This window comes from Colobus angolensis, unplaced genomic scaffold (genome assembly GCF_000951035.1).
Source record: "Colobus angolensis palliatus isolate OR3802 unplaced genomic scaffold, Cang.pa_1.0 Scaffold33, whole genome shotgun sequence".
NCBI classification, from domain to species: Eukaryota; Metazoa; Chordata; class Mammalia; order Primates; family Cercopithecidae; genus Colobus; species Colobus angolensis.
Window position 1 is genome coordinate 1,559,372 of NW_012116599.1, and position 14,537 is coordinate 1,573,908.

Below are 14,537 nucleotides of genomic sequence, written 5' to 3' on the forward strand. Positions count from 1 at the left end.
AAAAAAGAAAAAAGAAAAGAAAGGGGAATGTATTCATTACAGAAATCAATATCACATAAAAAAGCAGGAATGGATGAGGAAACATTCCAGATTAATGTAAGCTAAAGAAACATGACAACTAAATCCAACTGACCCTGAATTGGATCCTATATCAGAGGGGAGTCCTTCACCTTGAAGAGGGAAAATTTTATAAAGGGTTATTAGGTTAATTAATAAAATCAAATTATGGACAGTAGATTGCATTGGATCAATGTAAATTGATGAGGTTGACAACCAGACGGTGGTTATAAAACAGAATACTCCTATTCCTAGGAAATACACACTGAAGTATTTATGGATAGAGTGCTATGCTGTATGCAACTTATTCTCATTTAGTTCTGAAAAACTGTGTACATATGGGGAGAGAAAGCACACACATGATAAAAAAAGTGGGGTAATATGTTAACAATGGGTAAATCTGGGTGAAAGAAAAATGAGTGCTCTTTGTGTTTGTTTATTTTTGTAATATTTTTGCATTAATAAATATTAAGTATTTCAAAGGTATGCTACTCACACACTTATTACAGCATTCATTTCCTTGCTTTTCTTTACAGTTTTACAACCGAATTATGTATACTCAAAGAATATAGTTTAATTGCTTGGTTTTGAACTTTGTATAAATGGAATCACACAGAATGTGCTCTGTTGAATCTGGCTTATTTTGATCAATCTTTTATTATTTAAAAACTACTTAGAAACAAAATTTTTAAAATTTGTGTGTGTTTATTTGTAATATTTATTTTAATAAGTATTAAATATTTAATAAGTATAAAGTAAAATATTACAAATAAACATATACAAATTTTTAAAATCCATTTTAAAATAATTTTTAAATAATAAAGGATTGATCAAAATAAGCCAGATTCAACAGAACACATTCAGTGTGATTCCATTTATACAAAGTTCCAAACCAGGCAAAATTAAACTATATTCTTCGAGCATACATAATTAGGTAGTAAAACTATAAAGAAAAGCAAGGAAATGAATGCTGTAACAGGTGTGTGAGTAGTGTAGTCTTATAATAGGATATCATAATATGACAGTGGTTACCTCTAGCAGGGAGGGGAGATTACAAAAGGGAGGAGCATGCTTAGAAATTTGGAGTGGGAGCAACATTCTATTTTACATTCTAGGTAAAGATTACACAGATATTTGTTTTATAATTACTAAGCTAAACATTAATATTTTATGAGCTTCTCAGTATGTGTATTTCTAAAGACAGAATGGAAAAAAGAGGGAGGAAGGGATGGTTGGAGGAAGGAAGGAAGGGAGGAAGGAAGGAAAGAAGGAGGGAAGGAAGGAAAGAAGGAAGGAAGGAAGGAAGTAAAGAAGGAAGGAAGGGAAGGAGACAGGGAGGAGGGAGGGAGACAGGGAGGAGGTAGGGACGATATCAATCTACAATTTACAACCTGCCTTTATAGTGTTACTGACAAGTGTAGTAGTAGTAATGGCAGTCCTTGTCAGGATAAGAAACTGCCACTGAATCTTATTTTAGAGCAGAAGCTCATTATTGCTCCCAGTTTTTTGACTTAGTGCTTGCCAGAACTTTAGAGTTGTCATACATCAATTATCAATGGACATGGTCCAGTTGACTATGGAAACAGGTAACTGGCAGGAGTACAACAAGGTCCAACTACAGACCTGAAGAAAGTCCAGGGCAAGAGGTAGCCAATGATATCAAAAGGATTAGACAAGAAACCAATAATAACCAAAGCCTCTTCTCCTGAGGGTGCAGCTTGACATCAACTTGAAGGAGTGTCGTGTGGTTGGGTGAGGCTGTCAACTCATCCAGGAGGCTGTGTCCACCTCTCCAGCTGCAGCTCCACTGCCTCTCCCCCATCTGCAGGCCCCGACCACGTGATGTGCTACCATACCGGGAGAAGGCGGTCCTCTTTCCTGATGTGTTTAATGTGTGCTGTCCTCCCCGCCTAAGCCTCCTGAACCACTGTGCATCTTTGAGGTCTCAGCTCAAAGTTCAATCCTTGTAGAAGCCTCCTCTAACTCCTTAATCTAAATCAAACCCTCTTATGATGCCCTCTCATGCAATCTATCCTTTTCCTTCACAGTATTTATCATAGTTTGTAACTATATAATTATTTGTGGGACGATTTACTTTTCCACCATCCTGGAGTTCCTGACTGCAATATAATACCTATTTGATGACAGTTTTCTCAGTTTCTAACACAGTGTCTGGAACACTGTACTCATGTGTATTTGTAGGCTCCTGGATGAACAAATGAATGACTCATTTGTCAATCAGTGTCGTATATATTTCTACTCCCTCCCAAAATAGTGGCAAGATGACCAAGTAATTGCTTACATAATATCATTACAAACCCCTTCACTAGCTGTAGTGGATTTTCAGTAATATCATTACAAACCCCTTCACTAGCCATAGCATTGGTAGATTCAAATGAGATCGTGTTTGCAAAAGCACTTCCTATATAAATGTCAGTTATCTTTTTTCCGATTGTTTGGAGTTCCATACTGGAGACAGACTCATTTCTTCCTTCACTTGGTAATGCCTCCCCTGGGGTCAAACACATGCTGAGTGTACAATTCATCTTTGTAGGATAAACGAAAATTTAGTTTCTTAAAATAACTGCTTTTCTAAGGAATGTTTTAACACATATGTGAACCAAAAAAGAAATTATATAGAGAAAGTGAGGCAGGGAAAATATCTGAGTTAGATTTAACTTGCTGTTTCCCCTTAAGAGTCACCAAAGAAAACCAATCTTCAGCTCTTAAATGCTGAAAGGATTTAAGAGGGAAGGATTTAGAGGAAATAGAAAGGACAGTAGGAGATAAATGGTCTAGAGTTTAGAGACCTAGGTTTTACCGATGACTGGGTTAGCTTTCACCTAGCCTCCCAAGCCTTGATTAATTGAGGTCACTGGAGTTTATTTCTCCAGTTCATATTTTGCTCTTGGAAAGGTCTACGTAAGCTCAATAACTTCTTTAAAAGTTGTTAAAATTTGAGATTAAAATAATGTATGTAACCAATAACTCTTTTTACTTTTGTAAAAAATTTAAAGGTCTGAGCCACTCTCACCTGTAATCCCAGCACTCTGAGAGGCCGAGGCAGGCAGATCACCTGAGGTCAGGAGTTCAAGACCAGCCTGGCCAACATGGTAAAATCCCATCTCTACTGAAAATACAAAAATTAGCCGGGTGTGGTGGCGGGCACCTGTAGTCCCAGCTACTTGGGAGGCTGAGGCAGGAGAAGAGCTTGAACTGGGGAGGTGGAGGTTGCAGTAAGTCGAGATCCTGCCATTGCACTCCAGCCTTGGCAACAGAGTAAGACTCTGTCTAACAAAAAAAAAAATTTAAAGATAAAAACCGTTGATTTACTGTTTGGAGGGGAGATCTTTCTCCACAGGAAGTCTGGGCTTATTCTTCAATATGGAAGAAGAATCCTGTGGAAAGATTTCTCATGATTTTGCAGATTTGAATATAGGTTTGTCACTGGCACAAACCGATAGAGTGTAATTAACTTACAATTTAGACATTAGTCCTGCCACATTGATACATGCAATATAAAGGGATTCAACAGTAAAAGAACAGCACATAGAAGAAATTGAATTGTTTCTGAAAACCGCCATCTGACCAGCTCTGCATACAGAGCTAATTGAAGAAAGGAGTTCCAACACATCAAGTGAAGACTTATATTTTAATTTGTGCAAATGCATATAGAAACCATGAAATTAATCTGTTCTGCATTGGGTAGTGCCCAAATCCATAAATTCTAAGTAATACATGGCTAATATTTCTTTAAATTATGCAAACACAACAGTTGGATGACAGGTGTTCTGCTTACTGACTAGTTTTGGAAATATTTCCTGTCTTCCATTTAAAGTAATAATTATGGACCTTTTTAAGATACAAACTTTTCTACAAGGAAGAAAGACATATTTGTTCTGGTCCTAAAAACACCCCCATTTGCAGGCAAGGCAAACAGCAGAGTGCTGGTTAACACGGACATCCAATCTTACTGCACTGCTGTCCTCAGTTTCCTTGATACACATTGATTAGGGCTCTAGAAACCCACACATTTTACACTGGAATGGTGCTGATGAGTACATGTAATGAAATCTTGAAAAGCAGTTTAGAAAAACACCGCATTCATGTTTCTGTCTGTTACTTGTGTATTTTCAATGTGAAGCCCTCAGGAGGTTGATAAGAAACCTTTGGCTACAAAGATGTGATTCAGAATCTAAAATGAGAAAGGAAAAAGTAAAGGTTTTACCAAAAAATTATGTGTCTACAATTGCTTGTCTGTCCTAGGCAGGGTTTGGGCTATTCTTCCTCACTTACACCATCACCCTACCACACCCATTTCAAACTTCAAAATACAGAGGACCAAATCCCACTACTGCCTTAAAGGAATTGAGCCCCAGAATGTTTGCAAGTATAAAGGTTTGGTCCAAGTGTCCTCCTTCTGCAAGCCTAATTATTTTAACAGATGTCGCTTTAACATCTGTTATTTGTAAAGCTTTGGCCTATACCTGAGGCTTGAAAAACAGGCACTGTGTGGTTGTGTAGTTACGTCCTTGACCACTGCTGGTACACAAACCTAATTTAAAGCCTGTTTTTAGCAATGAAAGAAGTTATCTGATTTGAATCATTTAAGAGATATTAGCAAGATTCAATGTGAAAGATAAAAAATGTGGATTTAAAAGGTCTTACTTAGAGAATAGAAATCACAGCTTCCTAAGGGACTTTGGAAATGCAGTAGCCTCTCATTAAAAGCATCTGGGGCCAAGTGCAGTGGCTCACGCCTATACTCCCAACACTTTGGGAGGCCGAGGCGGGCGGATCACCTGAGATTGGGAGTTTGAGACCAGCCTGACCAACCTGGAGAAACCCCTTCTCTACTAAAAATACAAAAATTAGCCAGGCATGGTGGCTCATGCCTGTAATCTCAGCTACTCGGGAGGCTGAGGCAGGAGAATCGCTTGAACCGGGGAGGCGGAGGTTATGGTGAGCTGAGATCGTGACTTTACACTCCAGCCTGGGCAACAAGAGCAAAACTCCATCTCAAAAAAAAAAAAAAATCTCAGGATATCAAAGCTTCAGGTGCACTGTGGATCCAACCTTGCCCATGAGGATACCGTCTCTATACAGTGATTGCCTCCAACTAACACAGGACCGTTAATCTTGCCTCCCAACCCCAGTATTTTAAAGGTGGTTCCTAAAGGGCATAGTACTTTAAAGAAGCAGGATGTCTAATTGACATCAACACCCTCGAATGGCATTTTCAGCTCCACAACTAGCATTCTGCATTATCATGAAAACTTGCTTAATTTCTCAGTGTCTCAGCTTTCCAGTGAATAAACTGAATATACTAATAACCACTTTTTTCTCTCCAGTATCTGTGAAGCCAGTTGTAAACTCTTTTAGCAAGACTTCTTAATAAACCAGTTGAGGTAATAATTTCTGATTTTTGTCATATTTTTAAAACATATAGGCCAGGCATGGTGGCTCACACCTGTAATCTCAGCACTTTGGGAGACTGAGGTAGGAGGATCACTTGAGGCCAAGGGTTCAAGACCAGCCCGGGCAATGTAGTGGGACTTCAGCTCTATAAAAAATTTAAAATAACTAGATGTGCTGGCATGCACCTGGAGTCCCAGCTCCTCAGGAGGCTAAGGCTGAGGATTCCTTGAGCCCAGGAGTCTGAGGCTGCAGTGAGCTATGATCATGCCACAGAGCAATCATCTGTTGCCTGGGTGACAGAGCAAGACCCTGTGTCAAAAATAATAATAATAAATAAATAAATAAACACACGATCCATTTATCAGGTAATAGTAATAATAGCTTAATATTAATCCTCTGATATGGTAAGCAGTAAACTAGAAGCTTTTAAAGCACCTATTATCTAATTTAATCCTCACAACTGTTGTTGTTAAAAGTAGGTTCATTACTATCAACTTTTAACACATGAGGAACATGACACTCTCAAGTTACTTTCTTAAGACCACGTAACTAATTGCAGTGTAGACTGAATCCAAACCCAAGCCTACAGGACTCCAATCATAGAATTATATCTACCATACAATTATTAAGATATTCTAATAAAACTATAGTTTACGAAACACTGCCATAAAATTTCTGAAGGATAAAGTTACTGGTTTATCTATCTGGCTTGACCATGTAAAATCAACAATCGAAAATAATGAAGCTGGTAGTTTAATGGCACAGCAGCTAAGGCATATATAGTCAGTATTTACAAAACACACAAAAAAATTGTTAAAGTTGACTAAGCTTATCAAAGAAGTCAGTTCATTAAGGCAAATTAGACAGTTCCATTAAGAAAGTCAAATTTTTATGCTTTTTGTTTTAAAAGTTGCAAATCAAAAACACAAGTTTAATTTTTCATTTCATTTCTGTATGGATAGAAATAGAATACACTCACAATCAGAGATCAGATCTTTGGTTTTTCTCAAAGGTAGTGTTGTAATGTGGGGGAGGGGCAAAGGTCTGAAGACTATTTTTAGCATTTCAAGGACTCTAACATATCAAGTATGTCTCACAGATAAGGCAGTACAGTCTAACTAACTAATCATATTCCTAAGCTTTTTGCCAGAATTACTTCAACTCAATGTAATAGTACCAATGATCTCATCCTGATGAGAAAGACTGATCGAGAGAGCTGCATGTGTCTTTGATTAATAAAAGTGCTTTAAAAAATATAATGATTGCTGTATTAGTATGTTTTCATGCTGCTGATAAAGACATACCCAAGACTGGGCAATTTACAAAAGAAAGAGGCTTATTAGACTTATAGCTCCACATGGCTGGGAAGGTTTCACTGTCACGGTAGAAGACAAGGAGGAGCAAGTCACATCTTACGTGGATGGCAGCAGGCAAAGAGAGGCCTTGCCCAGAGAAACTCCTGTTTTTAAAACCATCAGGTCTTGTGAGACCCATTCACTGTCAGGAGAAAAGCGCAGGAAAGACCCACCCCCGTAAATCAATCATCTCCCACCAGGCCCCTCCCACAATACGTGGGAATTATGGGAGTTACAAGATGAGATTTGGGTGGGGACACAGAGCCAAACCATATCAATTGCTTAATGTCATAAATGTATCTGTGCCAGGATGTTTGTTCTTATTGCAGTGTTGCCGTGATGGTACAAAAGCAGGAAGAAAAGAAACTAAATGCCCTTCAATAAAGGAATACCTATGGAAATTATAGCTAATTCATACAAAAGAATACCATACAACTATTAAAAGGACAGGACAGATGTACTTTCAAGATGTCTAATAAACAGGTCACAGAACAACATGTACTACATGGATACTACATGCTTTATGCACACAGTAGGATAAGATAATGTGGATAGAGATGGGGTGTACATGAATGAAGACATTCATTTCTGCTGTGTACCTTTAAAGTACACAAATAGAGAAAGAAATGGAAACAGAAAAAGTGAAATGATAACAGCAGTTACTGCCAGGAAGGAGAAGAGAATGAGGACAGGTAAATAGACTCTTTTACTTTTTCTCTGTGGTTTGAATTTAGACAATGAGCATTGATTGTTTTGCAACTTTTTTAATTCCTCCAATATGCAAGGGAGAGTTTATCTGCCAAACTTTTTGAAACGTGGACTCAGCATGGAAACAAAAAGAAAACTGGTCCTTGATGATGACCTGGGTAGCCCGCTTGTGTAGACATAACCTTCCAGTGTACATAGAAAACACACACATCCTCTCTACCTGGGAGTAACCAGCTCCTGAAGGCTTTATAAGGAGAGCTCTGTTTCTCATTGCCAGAAATCTGCACCATGCAATGGCTCTTTTCTGCAATCTTGAAAATACTGCAAGCTGGTAGCAAAGCAATGTAAACAACTTGAAGGACCAACATGAAGACCCTTCAGAACCCTGGCACCTTCCTGAGACTTGGATGGAGTCCTGCTCCTAATTGGAAACAGGCGTGCCTGGAAGGGCAGCTGCTGTGTAAGTCTACCCTGTGAGGAACTGAACCAGCCCAGCCATGCCATTCCCACTAAAGGACATGGACCAGCGCCTGCTCCATCAGCTGTGGCACCAAGCAGCTTGTTGCCTGGCCAGCTCCACTCTCTGGCACAGCAGCTCAGCTCATAATATGAACCGAGAAACTCATAATCTATGATTTAGTGTGTGCCAGGAGTACCCAAAAAGCTCTACTAAACATTGACGGTCTCCTAAAAGATGAAACCTGGTCCTGATAAGGCCTGGTAAAAACACACTTTGTGGGATATTCCAGCGTGATTATTTCAGACCGAGTTCAACGCAGGGCTCAACTGCATATTCAGTATCAAGAGTGAAGAGAGAGGCTTAGAAGAGCCTCTTCTCTCCCCTGCTGTACACTCAATCCACGTCTTTTATTCCAAGTCTTAGTTTCATTGGGATGGCCTGGTCAACCACGTATTTGTACGTGCTCTTTCAGCCTAAGCTTTGCCAGGAAATAGACGAGTGCAGATCTATGCCAGTGTCAAAGCAGTCAGTGGGAGGGGGAAGAACACATCAAGTGAAGACACGGACAAGGAGAAATTGAGGCAAAATGCCTTGGCAGTTTTGCTGAGCTCTTTCTTCCCTTCTGGTGAGGATGCTATGGGATAAGATGCACCTTGGACCTATCTTTCCCTTCTCTGACAAGGCAGAGATGTTGAGGCCAAAAGAGGTGGGTCTTGGAGGGAGCAGATGAGTGTGTGTGGGGAGGTGGGGATTAAAGAAGCCAAACATGCCGAGATCAACCCAACCGTATGTGATGACAGCAGGAAAAGATACCAGGTAAGGGGGTGTCTTCTGGGTGACAGGGAGAACACTGAGAAACAAAATGACGCAAGAAAAAAACTAACAAGGAGGAACTGAACATCTCAAAAGGCACGAACAAATGGACATACCTGTTTCTTCTTTGTTCTCAGATAGTGGGATCTTTTCAGCATCTTAAATTTTACATACAGTGAAAGAGCCTTTTGAAAAGCTTCGATCAAAAATGAAAGGCACAAATTTAAGCAGCTTTTGCTCTTTCTTTGGAAAGCACTAAGCTGAGATCATGAACAACTGGCATCTGTCCACTGAGAGCAGGTGCTTTGGCGGTGGAAGGTGGGGAGTGGTGGGGCAGAGAACAGGCTTCTGGGTGCTCCGTGGAAGCGTCCATCCCCGGTGGCTCTTTCCTCCCTGGCTCTGACACCTGAGGCTCTGAGCCTCAGTCTTGGTCACCCTCACCCAATGTGGCTTACAGGAGCATGTGCTCCCCATAAGGATCCATCCCCTTTTACTGTGTAAGTCTACCCCATGAGGAACTGAACCAGCCATGCCATTCCCACTAAAGGAACCTGTCACCTACCTAGAGTTCAGACTTGATCACCTTCTCACTGAACCCAAAACCTGCTCTCATCCACACCTGGTAGCCCCTTTCTGCTCACCCAGGGTTTCACTACCAGGGACCCTGTAGCTGGCTTCCAAAGCATAGCTCTAGCTCTGAATGAGTCTGAAAACTCATGCAATACAATCAAGTGTCCTGAAAAGAAAAAAAAACATGCATATCATCTTGAGTCAGAAAACATAGGTTTAGTTCTGCCACTTACTGATTATCATTGCACCGAAAGGTAAGTTTGGTGTCAACAGAGGGTTTGTCTTGAACACGTCCACATCCTGGATGCCTAAGGACATGCTATCTAAAACTGTGACCAATATGCAGCTGTACTCAGCATTTGCATAGTGGCTCCTCTCAGTTGAGGTGCACTGTAACCTTTGAAACTGGATTTCGGCCGGGCGCGGTGGCTCAAGCCTGTAATCCCAGCACTTTGGGAGGCCGAGACGGGTGGATCACGAGGTCAGGAGGTCGAGACCATCCTGGCTAACACGGTGAAACCCCGTCTCTACTAAAAATACAAAAACTAGCCGGGCGAGGTGGCGGGTGCCTGTAGTCCCAGCTACTCGGGAGGCTGAGGCAGGAGAATGACGTAAACCCGGGAGGCGGAGCTTGCAGTGAGCTGAGATCCGGCCACTGCACTCCAGTCCGGGCAACAGAGCGAGACTCTGCCTCAAAAAAAAAAAAAAAAAAGAAAGAAACTGGATTTCAAACACTTTGTAAAAAGAAAAGAATGTGATAGATCTCATTGATAATTTTTATCTTGACTACTTGTTGAAATCATATTTTTTCAATACATCAGAAAAAATAAAATATTGTTTAAATTAATTTTACCTGTTTCTCTTTCTTTTTAAAATATGGTCACTAGAAAATTTAAAACAATTGAGGATAGTGACACACTCCTATAGTTCCAGCGACTTGAGAGGCTGAGGCTGGAGGCCAGGAGTTTGAGGCAATAGTGTGCTATGCTCACATTGTAAATAGCCACTGCTCTCCAGCCAAGGCAATATAGGGAAACCCTGTCGCCAAGATAAATTAAATTAATTAAAAATTTAAAATCACTTATGTAGCCTGCATGCTGTTTCTATTGGGCAGTGTTAGCCTAGACTTTTGCCAGGTACAATATTGGAAGCCAATACTTATTAAATGAATAAATGCATACACACAACATAAATACCGTAGCTCCTTGGACCCAGTGTTTAAACTTACTAAATCTCTTTTTATTTTTGCTCTTGGATATGAGCATAAAAATATTGATCCCACCAGATTTGTTGTGAGGACTAATTGAGATAACGATGCCCGAAGGTTAAAACATTACCCAAGGATAGGTTATTTTTATTTAAAGTTTGTTGAATGCTTAAATAACGAGAACACAGTGTAATTGAATAGTTCCCTGATTATTGGCATTCTTCTCATCAGAACATGTAAACATGAGAACAACTACTGTAAAAGGAGATGAGATTAATGCTCTAAAACCACATTCATTATTAATCTCATACACTCAGAAAGCAGACTTTAGCACATAATAAAAGATATGCCAAAATTACAGTGGAATAGATTCCTTTGAAAAATAGATTTCTTTGACAGCTTAGTGAAAATGTAAATACATAATCGTTTTGCATTCTAGATTTAGGCCTTGGTAGGGTATTTCTCATTTGGGGTAATTAACCATTTGATTTACTGAAGTATATTTTACATTTTCCAAGTATGAAAATGGCTTCAGATAGAATAAGGTTGGATAGTGAATTTAAAAAAAAAGTCAAAATAGGAAGGTGCAAACCACCATAAGAAAACCACAGCGATTCTGACTTATGCATCCCTGAACACCTGCCAGCAGTAACCATATTCTCAGCTCTAATACAATTGAAATACACAACTTAAAGGGGAAAGCAGAAGAAAAATCCTGGGTTTCTTCCTTATCACAGATCAGGTTACTCAAATATTACTGTGTATGCTGTATAAAAATTTACCTGCTTTGAAATCCAGTGTCTATCATATAAAATCAAGGGGAAGGTGGCTGTTGATGTTTTATGCTCCAAATTTAATCAAACAAAATGCATTCTTATGCACTGACACACTCATGCTTTAGTAAACTTACTTTTCATAGTAAGTCTGGGTTTTGTTGACGAGATAGAAATCTTCATTCTTTTTCCACTCTCAGGCCTTACGTACTTATAACATACTAAAGCAGTGGTTCTCCACCCGGGCTGATTTTGTGAGGACATTTTGCATTGTCTGGAGACAATTTTTTTTTGTCACAGGGAGGGAGAGATCTATAGTGTCTTGTGGGTAGAGGCTAGGGATACTACTACACATTCTGCAATGTACAGGACAGCCCTCAGTAACGAAGAATTATTCATCCCAAAAGGTCAATAGTACCACTTTTGAGAAACACTTTCCTAAAAGAAATGCCTATAAGATGTTTCAGGAGGATTTTTTTAAGTGCTTTGTGCTACACACAGCAAATGGAAGAAAGTTGGGCATACGCTTAACAACCTAAGATATCCATAAACATATGATTAGAAGGATAGGGAAGCATAAACGCTTCCCTTGCAGTGAATAAAATAGCTCATTATAGAAAAACTTAGGGATAAGCCATGAAATCAGTCTCTAAGAATTGATCATGGAAAAGAACAATGCTGGCCACCTGCTTAATATAACTGAAACAAAGTTTATACCAACAAAACACTCCTTGACACACTTTATCCAACATTCATCAATTCATTGAGCCCCTAGTATCTAAGAGGGCTGTACTAGAAACTTTGGAGCATGTAAAAGTAGGAAATTCCATTGTTACCACCAGCAAACTTACTATAGACTTAAGATAGCCCTTCAAAAAGTATCTCTGGAATTAAAATCTAGGAGGCATTACACCACAGAAAATAAGAATCTCAGCTTTGGAATCATCAGAAGACAAACCAAGATTTGAATGAAGGCTTGCCCTGGCAAAAGTCTGTTAAGCTGAGTCTCAGATTTCTCATCTGTAAAATGGGGATGAAAACACCCACTCAGTGGAATGCTTGTGAAGATAATGTGTGATGATGCATGTAAATTATCTGGCAAAGTGCTTATGCCACAGCAGTTACTCAATAAATGCCAATTCCCTTGTTTCTTAAAGGCCCTAATGGTGTTTTCTTCTTAACTACACTTAAATAATCATGGTGAGGTGAAGGTGAAATGAAATGGCAGACGTTTTGGGAGGTATTATGGAAACATCAACTTTTTAAGAAAAAGCCAACTCAAAGCTAGCAAACAAACAAACCCTTAACTCCAAAGGACTACTATGAAATTAAAAAGTGGTAGAAATATTTGGAAACCTGGTTACAATACTGCTGACAAATGTTAGAAGATGGCGAAGTCTGTTAATGATGGAATATTCCCAGTTGAAAAGGACACTGCTCAAGAACACAGTATGACTTACACTATTCCAATAAAATAAGACAGGACCTAGAATTTGAGAAAGAACTTGATATCTATACCTAAGCAGAAATTGAGAGCTGGTTGCGAATGTCCTCAGATCAAAATTTATTGATAAAAATCGTAATTTTTTGTATCGCACATATTTAAAAATTTTCCACAGAAATCCTATTGATTTCTTTGGTGCTGTCATCAACAACAAATGTCAGCAGCTCTCAACATATGTAGACTGTGAGATTAAGTAATTTGGGGCACTTTCCCACAAATTCATGGCAAAATTGGCTCTAAGTCCCTGACACTCTCTCCAGTCTTCCTTCCATATAATAACTCTTTCTTGTCACATACATAATTCTATTTAACAAGTGATTTTGAGCATTTAGTCAAGAAAGATAAGTAATCCACAGCCTGCCTCAAATACCTACAACCCAGTAAGCACGCAATTATAACATGGGAGTGTTATATGACATTAAAAGTGTAAAAAAAATGCTCTGGGAATGGAAAGAAATGGGAGACATCTCAGGCAGGCAGGAAAGCAGAAGGTAGTATTCCAAGTAGGCACTGATGTGTGAATGGTACTTTGACAGAAGATACAGAGAAGAGGGATCTGCAGGAGAAAAAGAGAACAGAATACTTGATGGCATTTGCAGGAATCAGAGAGGAAGAATTTGGCTGGAGTATAGGGTGCCATATATCCATTGGAAGTGGGAGATTAATTTGGAAAGTTCAATTAATGCCATATTGTAGAAGAAAGTGGATGCTTGGGTGAGGAGTGTGTATTTAATTCTATAAATGCTATGGAAACTTCATAGAATGAGGGAGATCAGTTTGGATTTCTACCACACCTACCAGTGGGACAGCCTTGCCTCTGTCTCCCACTGAGTTCTGAATACAGCTCTTTATATACTGGTCATGCGTGCCAGTCCCTAAAATACTCAAGAATAAAAGTTGTATCTTAATTATCTTTAAATTTCTTTGGCAAAATTACTCTGCAAATCACACACTAAGCACCCCACAAAGGTTTTCAGAAAAAACAAGTAAATATGAATGAATTAATGAATGCATAACCAAGCTAAAGAAGTGAGCATGGAAAGGAAGGGGATAAATATATAAAATAATGTGGAAAGAAACCAGCACTGATTGGTCCACATAGACTCAGTAGGAAGTGGTGGAAATGAAAGAGTAGACATGACTTTGAGGACTGGCTTTGGGGCAACTGAGAGAATGGTGGATACCAAAAGCAGGGAAGTTAGAAGATAAAGCTGATTTAGGGAAGGAGACGAAGAAGGTAGAGAGAACATCAACAGAGAGTTTCATACAGTTAGTTGAGAATCCCCACCTGTGTATCTGTATTCTGGTGTAAATGTAATCTGGATTGAATGCTTTAGCAGGGTGTGTTGAATATTCTCTCAATGAAGGAAATGTGCGGTCATTTTAAAATTGTACTTTGGTAAAGACTGGAGGTTTTAAAAATCTTGATAATTAACTACTTGTGAAAATAGTGACACCTTGAGAAGAGCACTAGAGGTCAGGATGACAACTCAGAAAATGAGCATAATTCGTGTTTGCACAATCCTAACACAACACTTAAAGAGTGCAGGCCGGGCGCGGTGGCTCACGCCTGTAATCCCAGTGCTTTGGGAGGCCGAGGCAGGCGGATCACGAGGTCAGGAGATCGAGACCACAGTGAAACCCCATCTCTACTAAAAATATATATATAAAA